General features: G+C 44.2%; 1 protein-coding gene across 1 annotated transcript in view; it reads left to right on the top strand.

Annotated features, from left to right (window-relative positions):
• Positions 1-7,918: 7,918 nt before the first annotated feature.
• The window catches only part of PAQR8 (progestin and adipoQ receptor family member 8), an 86,699-nt gene continuing 81,951 nt past the window's right edge, over positions 7,919-12,666 (top strand). Inside the window, exon 1 of the mRNA XM_072733714.1 lies at positions 7,919-8,167. The gene's annotated coding sequence lies outside the window, so the exon portion shown is untranslated. The remainder of the gene's footprint in view (positions 8,168-12,666) is intronic.

Below are 12,666 nucleotides of genomic sequence, written 5' to 3' on the forward strand. Positions count from 1 at the left end.
GGAATGGATGAACCTGGAGGACTTTGTGCTAAGTGAAATAAGCTAGTTACCAAAGGACAAGTGCTATATGATTGTTGATTAATTTTTTAAAGATTTTATTTATTTATTCATGAGAGACACATGGGGAGAGAGAGAGAGAGAGAGAGACAGACAGACAGACAAACATAGGCAGAGGGAGAAGCAGGCTCCATGCAGGGAGCCGGACGTGGGACTCGATCCCGGATCTCCAGGATCACCCCCTGGGCTGAAGGCGGCACTAAACCTCTAAGCCACCCAGGCTGCCCTATATGATTGTTTCTATGAAGTATCTAAAGTAGTCAGATTCACCACCCTGGTCACTGCAGGTGACATATGGCAGTGGTAGCAAGTCTCCCACTAGCAAACACAGGCCAACTAACCCTTCTCCCTCTGCACAGCACAGAGTGGGCTGAGGGTGACAATTGCCTGAGCCTACACCAGAGCATTCTTTTTTTGTATGGTATTATGCTAAGTCTTTTGTGTATGACTTTTTTTTTAGTCTTTGTAAGCAGGAATACTGCCTTAGTATCTCAAAACATCTTTAGTATCTCATTTACAGTTATTGTGCAGAGAGTAGGAGCTCCACACACACACTTAACTCATAAGTGCTTCTCTCTAGCCATTTCCAACTAATCCTTGGAGGTGGGTGTTTTAGTGGATATTTTCAAACTCCCTGAAAAGACTTGTCCTTTTTCCTGGAGGTAAGAGGGTTTACCTTTGATGTTTTTTCACCAAATAATGATAAAACCATTGGTGGAGCTTCTCTCCTTCTGTACCTTTGATGATCTCAACCTCCACTCAGTTGCTCAGCTCCTCCCTCTGCCCAGGGCCATGCTGTCACCATGACCCCGGCCTCTGGGTAAGCACCTGCCTTCCTTGGTTCCAGAAAGTTAAGAATGGCAGGGGACAGGAGAAGCAGGCCTCCTTCCCTCTTCCTTTCCTACCACGTAGCTGAAAAGTCTCCACCCCAGGAACTGGGTGATCTGATCTGATCTGATCTGATCACCTGATCATCATAAACTTGTCTGAGGCCTCAGAGAATGCTGCTAGGTCTACAATGAGCAAGGACAATGACATTTTCACACTAGAAGTGAAGCAGTGCTAAAGCTTCAGGCAGAGGAAGAAGTTGAGACCTGAAGAGGTTCCAAGACCATGGAGTCCTAGGAGATGGACTCCAGAACTTTTCTATGTTTAGGCTTCACCCAAAGCTTACCTTAATCTCACCAGAGCCCCACCACTATCTTTCTAGCAGTAATCTCTTGGTAGAATGCAGAAGTAAGCAAAAGATGGGCCTGAGTTGTGATTTTACTCTTCTCCATCCACGGTTTGAGTGCCACGCCCTCTCCTCTGGTCACTGGTTGCAATTGCTTAGAATTCTTGGGGCCTTAAGACCAGCCTCCCTCACCCCTCAAGCCTGAAACAGCTCAAGAACATGTCATTTCCTCTTCCTTCTCACCCCCATATTAACAAATAACTGAACTTCTGTCCTATCTCCTCATGTCCCCCAACCAAAACAAAGGCTTCCTCTCTGCCTTATTATCATTAATATTAAAAAGCATTTTTAAATTACCTATCACCACCACCCCCAAGGTGACCCTCAAATCTTAAAAGAGATCTTTCAAAAGACTATTCAAAACTTTGTTTTAAAGAACACTTTTTAACTAGTAGAGCTTGCTCATACACTCATGGTCCACCCTAAAATCCTCCCCACCTACCCCTCACCCCACATGGACTCTTGTGAGGTTTTTTACTTCCAGGAAATTATGTGAGGGAGGAAGAGAAAAATGGAGGGGCACAGGGCAAAAACAAGCAAAATCACAGCTGGGTTTGGATACGTGGCTGGGTTTGTCTGGCTACATTTCTTAAAATGGAGAGGCTGAGGCTCCTCCTCCAGTTCTATGGAATTCCAGTCCCCAGTTTGCCTCTCACTCTAGCCAGCTCCAGCCTCTGCGGGTGGGTGAGCCTCAGCATTGAAGAGGACTCCGGCAGCTTGGGGGGTGGGGGGAGATACTTGCCTTTAGAAAACTGCCTGAAAGGTCAGGGCAGCTGCTGAAACTCTATCTTCTTCGGAGTCCCCAAAGCAGAGAATGGACAGCTGCATCATCCAGTAAGCTACACTAGCCAATCACAAGTAGATGAGGGTGGATGCTAAACAAAGCAAAACTTTCTGGGTAATCCAATAAAGTGCACTCCACCCCACCCCTATACACACACACACACACACACACACACACACACACACACACACACAGCTATACAGTTCAGCCTCCAGCTTTCATATATTCCCCACTGATTTCCTAGCTGATTCTCCTGCCCTCTTTCTTCCCCTTCTAACTCATTCCTCTGTGCTACAAAGGATTGTCTTTTAAAAGGCTAAACTGAGGGGCGCCTGGGTGGCTCATTTGGTTAAGCATCTGACTTTTGATTTTGGCTCAGGTCATGATCTATGGGTCATGATCTCCTGGGTCTTGAGATCAGCCCTGCTCATTGGGCTCCTCCCTCAGCAGGGAGTCTGCTTGAGATTCTCTCGCCTTCTGCCCCTTCTCCCACTCTCTTTCTCCCTCTCTAAAATAAATAAATAAATAAATAAATAAATAAATAAATAAATAAATAAATAAATAAAGTCTTAAAAAAAAAAAAAAGAGGCTAAACTGACCATGTCACGCCTTGCTTAATTCCATCAATGATTCCTTTTGGCTTACAGGAAGTTCAGCCTCCTTAGCCTGGCAGGCAGGTCCCCACCTGCCTCTGCCACCCCACTCCAGCCTCTAGCTTGCAGAACTACCTGCAACTCTCCTGGAGCAGCACATTGCTTTCACTCCTGTGCCTTCTGCAGGCCCCACTTTCTCAAGCTCCCTCTCCCATGCTTGTCCTTTACCACTCAGCTCAAGGGCAAACTCTTACAGGTCTACGCAATTGGCTGCCCCTCTTCTGCAGCCATATGCCCAGATCTTACCTCCACAACAGTTCTCTTACTGTGTGTAACTGTCCAGTTGCTTGGCTTTTCATCCCACTGGAATTCTTGAAGGCAAGGACTATATATTTTTCACTTTTGTATATCTAGTGCCTTATACATTGTAGCACATAAAACTTTTAGTAAATGAACTCAACAGTACATGTGCTGCCCAGGACATTGTTTGGAAGATGAATTCATGCCTTGAAGGGTCCCTGGAAAACTTTAGCACAGGTCTATCCTCTCCTGGCTGTAAGCACTTTCTCTGAGTTTGGGAACATGGAATCATTGTTAGATATGGAAAGGACTTCAGAGCTCAAGAGAAGCAGGATGGGGAAGGGGATATGACAATAGAAGCAGTGTCAGAAAGGAGAGAAGATGCTCTGCAGCTAATTTTGAAGATGGAGAAAGGGGCCATAAGCCAAGGAATGTAGGTGGTTTCCAGAAGCTGCAAAAGGCAAGGAACAGACTCTACCCTAGAGCCTTCAGAAGAAGCATAGCCCTGCCTACACCTTGACTTTAGCACACTGAGGCTGATTTTGGACTTCTGACCTTCAGAACTACAAGATAACAGATTTGTGTTGTTTTAAGCCACCAAGATTGTGGCAATAGCAATTGCAGCAGCAATAGAAAATTAATATAGATTATTGTTATTTGAATAGGATGGATCCAGAGAAGCATAGGTGTGTGTGTATATATCACTGTAAATGTACATGAAAATGCATTATGCCTTTATTGATGATAAAAGCAGCACTAAGGAAATCTTAAGCAGGACCAGCAGGTGAGCAGATCTGCCACTATAAACTGCTCAGCGCTTGTATATCAGCCACACACCTGAAACAAGTTTCTGTGACAGTGCCCTGGGACAGTGCAGACAATTTGTTCCTCTTCTCTGGAGATGACCAGCCAACATGGCCTTTCCAGGCACTTTATAGAAAGATACAGCACCTTTGGAGTGTGACAAACATTAATGGCAGTGCTTTATCCTTTGGGAGAGGGGAAGCTTAACATGGAAAGAAGAAAAAGGGCCTAAAGGAGAAATTCAAGTGAAAAAGCAGAGTAGATATTCATTACCTTGAATTGGCTGGGTTTGGGACAAGCAGGTGCCCTGATGACTTGACCCACCTGGAACTCCTGCTGCTTTTGTGCCTCTTTGTCTGCATGGCAGGCTGCAGTCTAGTTCTACTCCATGCCACAGTCAGGGTGGGAGGCACTGGTTCCACTCTAGGTGGAAGACCTCATGTCAGTGGATACACAGATTATGGAGCCAGTCGCAGCCAGTGAACATATCATAAACGTTCTGTGCCTGACATATGCCTTACCCTGGAGACACTGTCACCACCCTTCCAAGTTCCTGAAGGCTTGCTCCATAGTGCCCCCAGAAAGCCAAGAGCCACTTACTGAAATACAATGAGTGATCATTTGGTGTTACGAGGCTGCCAGCCATGATGGATGGAGAAGGTATGTTCTATTCACCCATAAGGACAAGCTTTATGGCCACAAGGCTTTCCCCATTTCTTTTTGGATAGAGGAGAGTGCCTGCACCTCCCATAGGGCAAAAATAACTTGCCTTCAATACATGTGAATTAAGGCTGGATCCAGTCAGTTTTACTTGCCCTGAGCAGCCAACAAATGCTTGGCTGAAATGAAGATCAGGACCCGCCACAGCTTGAGGAATTACTGAAAAGTACAGATGCCTATTTGTATAGTTCTTTTTCTGCCCTTTGGGGCAGGACACCTCGATATGTGTGCCTCCAATAGCCCCGGCACACATCAGGAAGCCATATTGTTGTCCAGAACCTCTCCATGACCTCCTCCAAGTCAGACTGGTTTTCTTGGAGGTGCCGAAAGGTAGCACAGATGGCATCCACAACCTGGTGGACAATACACCCAAAACTAGCTCTGCCCACTTCAGAGAGCTCATTTACACAGCCCAGAGGCACCAGGGAGGCCAGCAGATACATTCCAATAGCTACTTTGTGAGACACAGAGGAAGGTAGCTTCGTGTGGGTGGCTTCCCTTTGAAGATTCGGGACCAGATTTTGCAGATACCATAAAATGTCTCCTGAGACATCCAGAAGGCTTGCCTCCATCTGTGAAGGCTAAGTCTGTCTGCCTAGAGTTCTTGCCAAAGATGAATTGTGTAGGGAGAGCCCCAGTCCTGTGTGCTCTTCTCCCAAAGGACTGGGACATAGCAGGCTTCGGTGGCTTTCTGAGCAGAGAGTGGATGACTGCATGGGTCATCCAGGTATGGAGGACAGCTTGATTCAGGTGGACCTGCATGGCCTGGGCCAGGGCAGCCTCTTTGTCAGCCTCTTTACTCTCAGCCAAGCATGGCAACAGTGGCTCCCATTTGCAGGGTGGCTTACATAACCAGCGGCAGCACCCCCTGGGCTGAATTCACAGAGCGTGCTTTGGGGCTTGTGGGTGCCACTGAGCTGAGTTAGGCAGAGTGATATGTTGCTGTATATGTCTTTCCTAATGATGGCCAATGAAATTCTTATCCCCTATGTAGGTGTGGGCATCAGGAAGCTCAGGGTTGAGTTAGCTGATGAATATCAGGCCTGCCATTATGAACTGGATGTAACGAATGTAATTCCATCCGTGTAACCACACATCAGCAACTTCTGTTCATTTTCTTGCAGACTGAGTCAGCAACCCAGCTATGGTAAAAGAGCTCAGAGCAAATTAGACAAGGTTCTTAGTGTGCCTTCTTTTCTTCACAGACAAGACTTCTCAATGACTCCTTCTGGAAGACTTTTCATTTCTCTTGGGCTTCTGGATCTCTTCACAGAGCAAACACACTGGTGAAATTCTATGGGAAGTCCCCTTCCACACACTAAAATCAAGGATTACTCCGAAAATACAAAGACCTTCACTTGTCTTGATCATCTGATACTCCCACAAGGAAGTACCTGAAGAAATGATCAGTTAATCTTTTGGAGGGCAAGAAGATAAAATGCTTTTCAATCTCAGGCACCTGGCTTTTAATTAAAAATTACACCCTGGATTTCAGCTTCTTTATTATGAAGGACCTGCTTCACAGAAGCACAATAAAAGATCAGTTATTCCTTAGAGTTTTCAGAATGAACAACCACAAGACAGAATAACTTTAACATTAGCATTTATAGTTCTAGATTTGAGAGTTCCACATTGCCAAGTCACTTCTAATGACCCTATGAGGGCTTAATGTCAGGACTGAGAGACTGTTAAGGACTTCACACATCACTGCAATGCCTCTCCTGATGTTTTTTTCCCTAATGAAAATCTACTTCTATATCGTCACGTGTCCTTTGGGCTGATCTTTTTCTAAGAGCTGGTGTCCGTCCTACGTAGGATTAGGAGTGTTCATATCCCAGCTCCATAGGCTGTATGTGCCTAGGGAAGATACCTCCTCTCAGTGCGTGTCAAGTGTTCTCCTTGTAAAGCAAATAGGGTGGACTCACCTAACCCTAACGTTGTTGCTCTTACATCCTTGGGCTAATTTATATCTTTTTTTAAAGATTATTTATTTACTTTATCTGAGAGAAAGAGAGAGAGAGAGAACATGAGCAGGGGCAAGAACAAGCAGACTCTGCAGTGAGCATAGAGTCTGGCTTGGGGCTTGATCCCAGGACCCTGGGACCATGACCCAAGCCAAAGGCAGCTGCCTAACCAACTGAGCTACCCAGGCTCCCCTCCTTGGACTAATTTAAAAGGCCAGATCCCATATCAGCTAAAGATGGCTAAAACTGCATCTCGGAGCTTATTTCTAAGCAAGTCTAATTAATACAATGTAGTAAGGGATCCCTGGGTGCTCAGTGGTTTAGCGCCTGCCTTGGGCTCAGGGCATCATCCTGGAGTCCCGGGATTGAGTCCTGCATTGGGCTCCCTGCAGACAGCCTGCTTCTCCCTCTGCCTGTGTCTCTGCCTCTCTCTCTCTCTCTCCCTGTCTCTCATGAATAAATAAATAAAATCTTAAGATATATATGTATATATATATATATATATAATGTAGTAAACATTATGAGTTCAGCAATGCATTCCACAAATATTTATTGAGCCTTATTATGTGCTAGGAATTCCAACAGGCACAAGGGATTACATTTCACCTTGGTTATTAGATCAGCAGCTTAGAGAAAGAAAATGCAGTGACTACTCATCCCTTTCTAGGTGGCTGTTTGTAAATGGAAAGTCTGTGCTTGCTATTGGTGGCTGATTCTTGACTTGGGCAGGACTGAATATTCTGGCACTCGGGGTTTTATAACTTAGATGAATCCTTCCATGTAGTAATTAAACATATCTCCTATCTGAATGGGAAGAAGTTTATTAGTTATGGTCACAACCTTGGGGCTCACTGTAATCTCATTTTAATAGTATATTCTCTGTCCACCTATTGGAAAACTGCTCTCTTACTAAACTTTCTGGCATCTTCCACTTGGAAATAACAGCTAAACCAACCCCCATTGATCAAGAGGAAATGTGAGTTTCTATTCTGCGTTTTCTGCCTATTTCCTTTGATGTAAGACATCTTCACAATCAGTCTTTAGTAATACCTCCTCCTAACATGTTAAAAACTGAGTGCCTAGTGCTTCCTCCTTTGTTATCATTAACTCAACTTACCACCTTAGATGTCAGGTCTTTTCACAAATCATTTAAAGTTCTCCTTAGCAGTCATAGACTGGTCCCATTGAACCCCACGAGGAGAGATGGAGGCAAGAGGAGTTTCCAGCTGATTTTCTCAGCATCCCATTGCCTACCTTTGAGCAAGTCCTGTTCCTAATTAGTTGCTATCAACTGGTTGGTGGGAAGTGGAAAGGAAGAAAAATGAATGCTCCCAATGCCTCCTCCCCCAGCAACACATAACTTTTAAGAAAAAAAAAAAAAGGGACAGTACATGGATGAGGACAGTCTAAAAATTTTATTTTTCCATTCTGGTTTGAAGCTTTTTTCACAGAAGCTGCCCCCAGATCACCTTTACTGACTGCTCTACTCTGTCCCTTCTCCCAAGGTTTGCTCTACCTCTCCGCCAGCACCGCCCACGTTACGGCTTCCGGGCCGTCCCTACAGGAAAAGGGGGTTTTGATAAATTCGAAAACCTGCACCAGGTCCTTGCAGCGCAGATGCAGTGAACCGAGGGCTGACCTGACTCGCTGGTTCACCTCTGAGCCGGGCTCTGTTCACCCAACCTGAACTTCGGCTTCTGAGCGGAGACAGGTAAGAACCTGCGGACCCCAGCCCCGGCGGGGTCACCGGCAGCGCTGGGCCAGCGAGCCGCCCTGCCCTAGCGCGAGCTCCCCTGCAGCGCTGCTGGGGGACAGCCCCGCGGACCTAGGCGCTGCCCGAACCCCGCGCAGGGCGCGCGCCTCTCACCACTGCGCGGGCCCCAAGGCCTCCCCTCCCGCCTGCGCTCGCCCTCCGCCCGCCCACCGTCCCTCCTCCCTGGCTCTTCTAGGCCCCTCTCTCCTCCTTGCTTCCTCCAAGCCACGTCTACTTGCTTTAAAAAAAAAAAAAAAAAAAAAAAAATATATATATATATATATACACACACACACACACACACACACATATATAATTTATATTATATAGATATATTTATATATAACTATATTATATAGATATGCAAATTATTAATATATATCATATAGCTATATGAATATATATACATATGTCCAATTTGCGGAAAAGTTTTAAAAATAGCTGGAGGGACTCCTATCTGCATTTCCTGAAAATCCTCAATTGTCTTCTTTTGCCGGATTGGCCACGCTCTAACCTCTGTGGGAAAACAGTTCTCTCACTCTCCAGGCGGAGGAAAGGATCTCTCCCAGCCAGCTATCTAGGGGTCTGCCCTTACAGGGACGGAAAACTGACTTTGAAGTTAAAAGAGTGTGAATTGCAAAAACCCTCCAGAAGAGATAACAGGTGACTGCGGGGTCTTATTCTTATCAGATACCTGGGCCTTGCTGCTATTAACACTTGAAGTGAGTGAATTTATCAGACTTATTCCAAGCACACTCTTAGCTGAAAACAGATCCTTGCAACAAAGGAGAGTTGGTAAGCAGAGACAGGTCCACCAAGTGAGTGACACCTGGAAGGGACCACCTGAATTGGATTCTGCAGTTTGGGGACTTGGCTCTCAAAATGAAAAAGATAGGCAAAAGTGAGAGGAGAGTGGAAGAAATTTTAAAACCCTTAAAATAAAAATAAAACCTAGAAGTTCTGGCTTCCCACTTCCTCTCTTTGCAGTAAAGACTCTCCCCAGTAATTCCAAAACAAGGTTCACAGAAACTTGGTTCTTTGGTGCAAGAAGCTGGCCACTAGAGGATTTTGACTGATAAATAAATGCTTAAATTCAACCTGTAACTACAAGGTTACTCTGCCTCTGTCAGCTTGGTTCTAGTCTCCTAGCTTCTACAATTAGCTGTGTGACTTCCAGAGTCCCTTTTCTCCTCTGTAGGGGAGGGCGTAGATCTGACTGGGGAGGCTGTTTGCCCGTGGAACACTGAACACTTTCAGGAGCCAAGCTCATGGCCAGTGGGCTGAATCTTGCTTCTCAGACTTGTTTTGTTTTTAAGTTAGTTGCTAACAGTGAAATACTAGGAGATTTCTTATAAAACTCTGTATTTTCATCTTTAAAAAAAAAAAGATTCATACATGCCATCAACACTGGACCTACATTTTGCACAAATCAACAAAAGACAGTTACTAGATACAGTCTTTACCAAGCCAGATTCACACATTCCTACATGTCAGGTGTCCATGGGTATTTGAGACTGGGCCTGTACTCTACCCCCAGTCTAACCCCAGGTAGCACTCATTCCCAGAAGGCTGACCCTGATTTCTCTACTTAGTCTCCTCTTGTACTTCATAGGGCCACACTGGAGCCTTGATCTGCCTCTCGTAAGCATAAGAAAATAATGTTCTAGGAAGCCAAGTTGAAGCCCTCAGTTGATATAAAACCTATGGAAACTGACCACAAAAGGAAGTAAGTTTGGCCTAGAAAATTAAACAAATTACTTATCCACATAAATAAAAAGGAGCTGATAAAAGAATCTCGAAAGACATAGGAAAGGACATGGCCATGATTAACATTGGGATCCTGTGCTGCTTTTTTCCCTAAGTGCCATAACTTAGAATAGTTTATTGAAAATAAAAATAGCTCTATTTATTGAATGCTTACTGTACACAAGGCAACCTGATGACGCCAGTACTGTTTTTATCCTCATTTTGTAAATGAGGAAGCTGAGGCTTACAGAGGTCAAGTTATTTCCACAGGTCACAAATCTAGTGAGCTGATGGAGTGGGATTTGAGCCCAGGATTTGAATTAAGAGTGGGAACCCTAGTGTCTTGAAACACTTTGAGTTTAGGGCACTGAGTCAGCCTTTTTGTGGCTCTCCAGATGGATAGAGATGCTCAAAAACTATTGAGTGACAGAAATAAAGAAGAAAAGAATGATAGAAAAAGAGAAGAGAAAGAATGATAGAAAGAAATGAAAAAAATGAATAGCCAAAATTTATATTTTTCATGGAAACAATAACATTTAAAATTATTTATTAAATTGAAAAGAATAGGTTTTTAACTTGTTATGACTCCATTTGTCTATCCCCCAGTATATACATTTCTAACTTGTTCATCAGAATGAACAAAATGACTTGTCTAAATAAAAACATAGCGGTATTTTACCTTATCACAGAGGGAAGAAAGGTTTATCTAGAATAATTTCTTCTCACTGAAAACTCATTGGCACCTAATAATTATTTCCTTCCTTTTTTTTTTTTTATGTTCACAACTTGCCCTTCAAGAACTTTGCCCAGGACTGGCATCTATAGTTTGCAGAATCCACTTTCTTCCCCTTTTCACAAATTGGAACAGTGTGTACCCATCCAGCCTTCTGGCACCCCTCCCTGGCTCCACAGTCCCTGAACAACTGCCAACAGTCTTTTCATATATAAATTCTGTTGGTACCCCAAATGGAATTTGTTCAACCTTTGAGACATAAGCTCATTCGAAGCTGGGCGTTCTCTTACAATATCCCACTCATTTTGTGCTCCAGTGTCTTCCTACTGATTCTTGTCTGACGAACATTCAGCTTCATGAAAGTTGGATCAGGAAAGCTGGTGTTTTGAGGTGGAAGCCAGGAAGTCCTGGATGCAAATCCAGATTCTGTTACTCTCCAGCAGTATAATCTTGGGCTAAGTAAGTGATCCAATTCTTTGAGTTTCAGTTTGTACCTCTGTAAAATAGGAATAATAATAGCTACTATTATTAGGTTGTCAGACCATAAGGAAGATTGAAAGAGATATTTGGAAGAGTGCTGAGACAAATGGATTGATAGTTACAGCAAAGTAGGTGAGATGAATAGATCTGCTTCTTCACAGGTAAATGGATTTATGGGACTTCAGAGTTGGAAGGTACTAGAGAAGCTGCCCAGTCCTGCCTCCCATTCACTAGAACTGGTACTCGTGAACAGTGCATTTCAGCACTCAACAGTTTCTCTCTGTCACGCATTACCACCACATCTTCTGCTCTTGATGCACACTCCTGTGCCTTCCATGCTCCATCAAAAGCTTCAAAGGGCCTTTTTTCTGTGTCAGGCACTTTAACCCCCTCAATCTCCTAATTTTTACCACAACCCTATATTGTATGCATTTTTATCTTCACTTTACAGCTGTGGAAACTGAGATGTTAAGTAATTGGTCCAAGGCTACATAGTTAATAAATGGGATTTAGTCAGTACTGTGTGAATCTGAAGTCCCTATTCTTTTCTTCATTATTACACTGCCTTTTAAAAAAAGAACTGTGCTTATTTTTCTCAAGTCTCAGCTCATCCCCTTGCTCCTCTTTTAGGTGTACCCTTCCACTGTGGACTAAATTATATTGCTCAAAATTCACATGTTGAAGCCTTAACCCCTCCCCAGTGGTTGTATATGGGAGATACTCAGGGTTAGATGAGGTCATGAGAGTGGAGTGCTCATGATAGGATCAGTGCCCTTATTTGAAGACGCCCCAGAGAGCTTGCTCTCCACCCCCTCCTTGCCCACAAAGAGGAGGTTATGCGAGCACACCGCTTAGAATCAAAAGGAGAGGCTTCAGAATCACACCTACTTTGCAGGCACCTTCATCCTGAACTTCTTTTCTAACCTCCAGAACTGTGAGAGATAAATGTCTGTTGTGTAAGCCACCCGGTCAATGGTGTTATGTTCTGGCAGTCTGAACAAAGACGCTGTCTTTGTATCTATGCCTTCTCTTTCCCAGTTGGTCTTTTCCAAATCTGACCTCAATGAGCTTGGATTTCAACCTGCACAGTGTCTGTAGCTCTCAGCTTCCTGCCATCCACATTGTTCATTGTATCCTCGGTATCAGATTTTTGACAGCTCTCTCACCTTCTAGAGATATCTTTCTGTTCAGTGTCTCTGGCCAGGAAAACAGACCTAGGTTTTTTCCCTAAATGGTTTGACATTTGCCTTCATAAAATCTGACTGTCTGTCCTTGGATACTCCAAAATTTTTAAAAAGATATGGTTACTTCTTACCAAGACTCCTAGTGCTTTCAATTGACTCACTAGCATCTGCTTTGGGATCCAAGTGCCCTCTTACTTCCTATTTCCTGGGAGTAGTAGTATTGGCCAGGCAAATCAGCAGGTTACCAGAAGCCGCATGTGAGACCTGCTCTGCTGACATCTCCTTTCCCTCATCTTTCCCATCTCAAAATCCCT

Source organism: Vulpes vulpes, chromosome 1 (genome assembly GCF_048418805.1).
Source record: "Vulpes vulpes isolate BD-2025 chromosome 1, VulVul3, whole genome shotgun sequence".
NCBI classification, from domain to species: Eukaryota; Metazoa; Chordata; class Mammalia; order Carnivora; family Canidae; genus Vulpes; species Vulpes vulpes.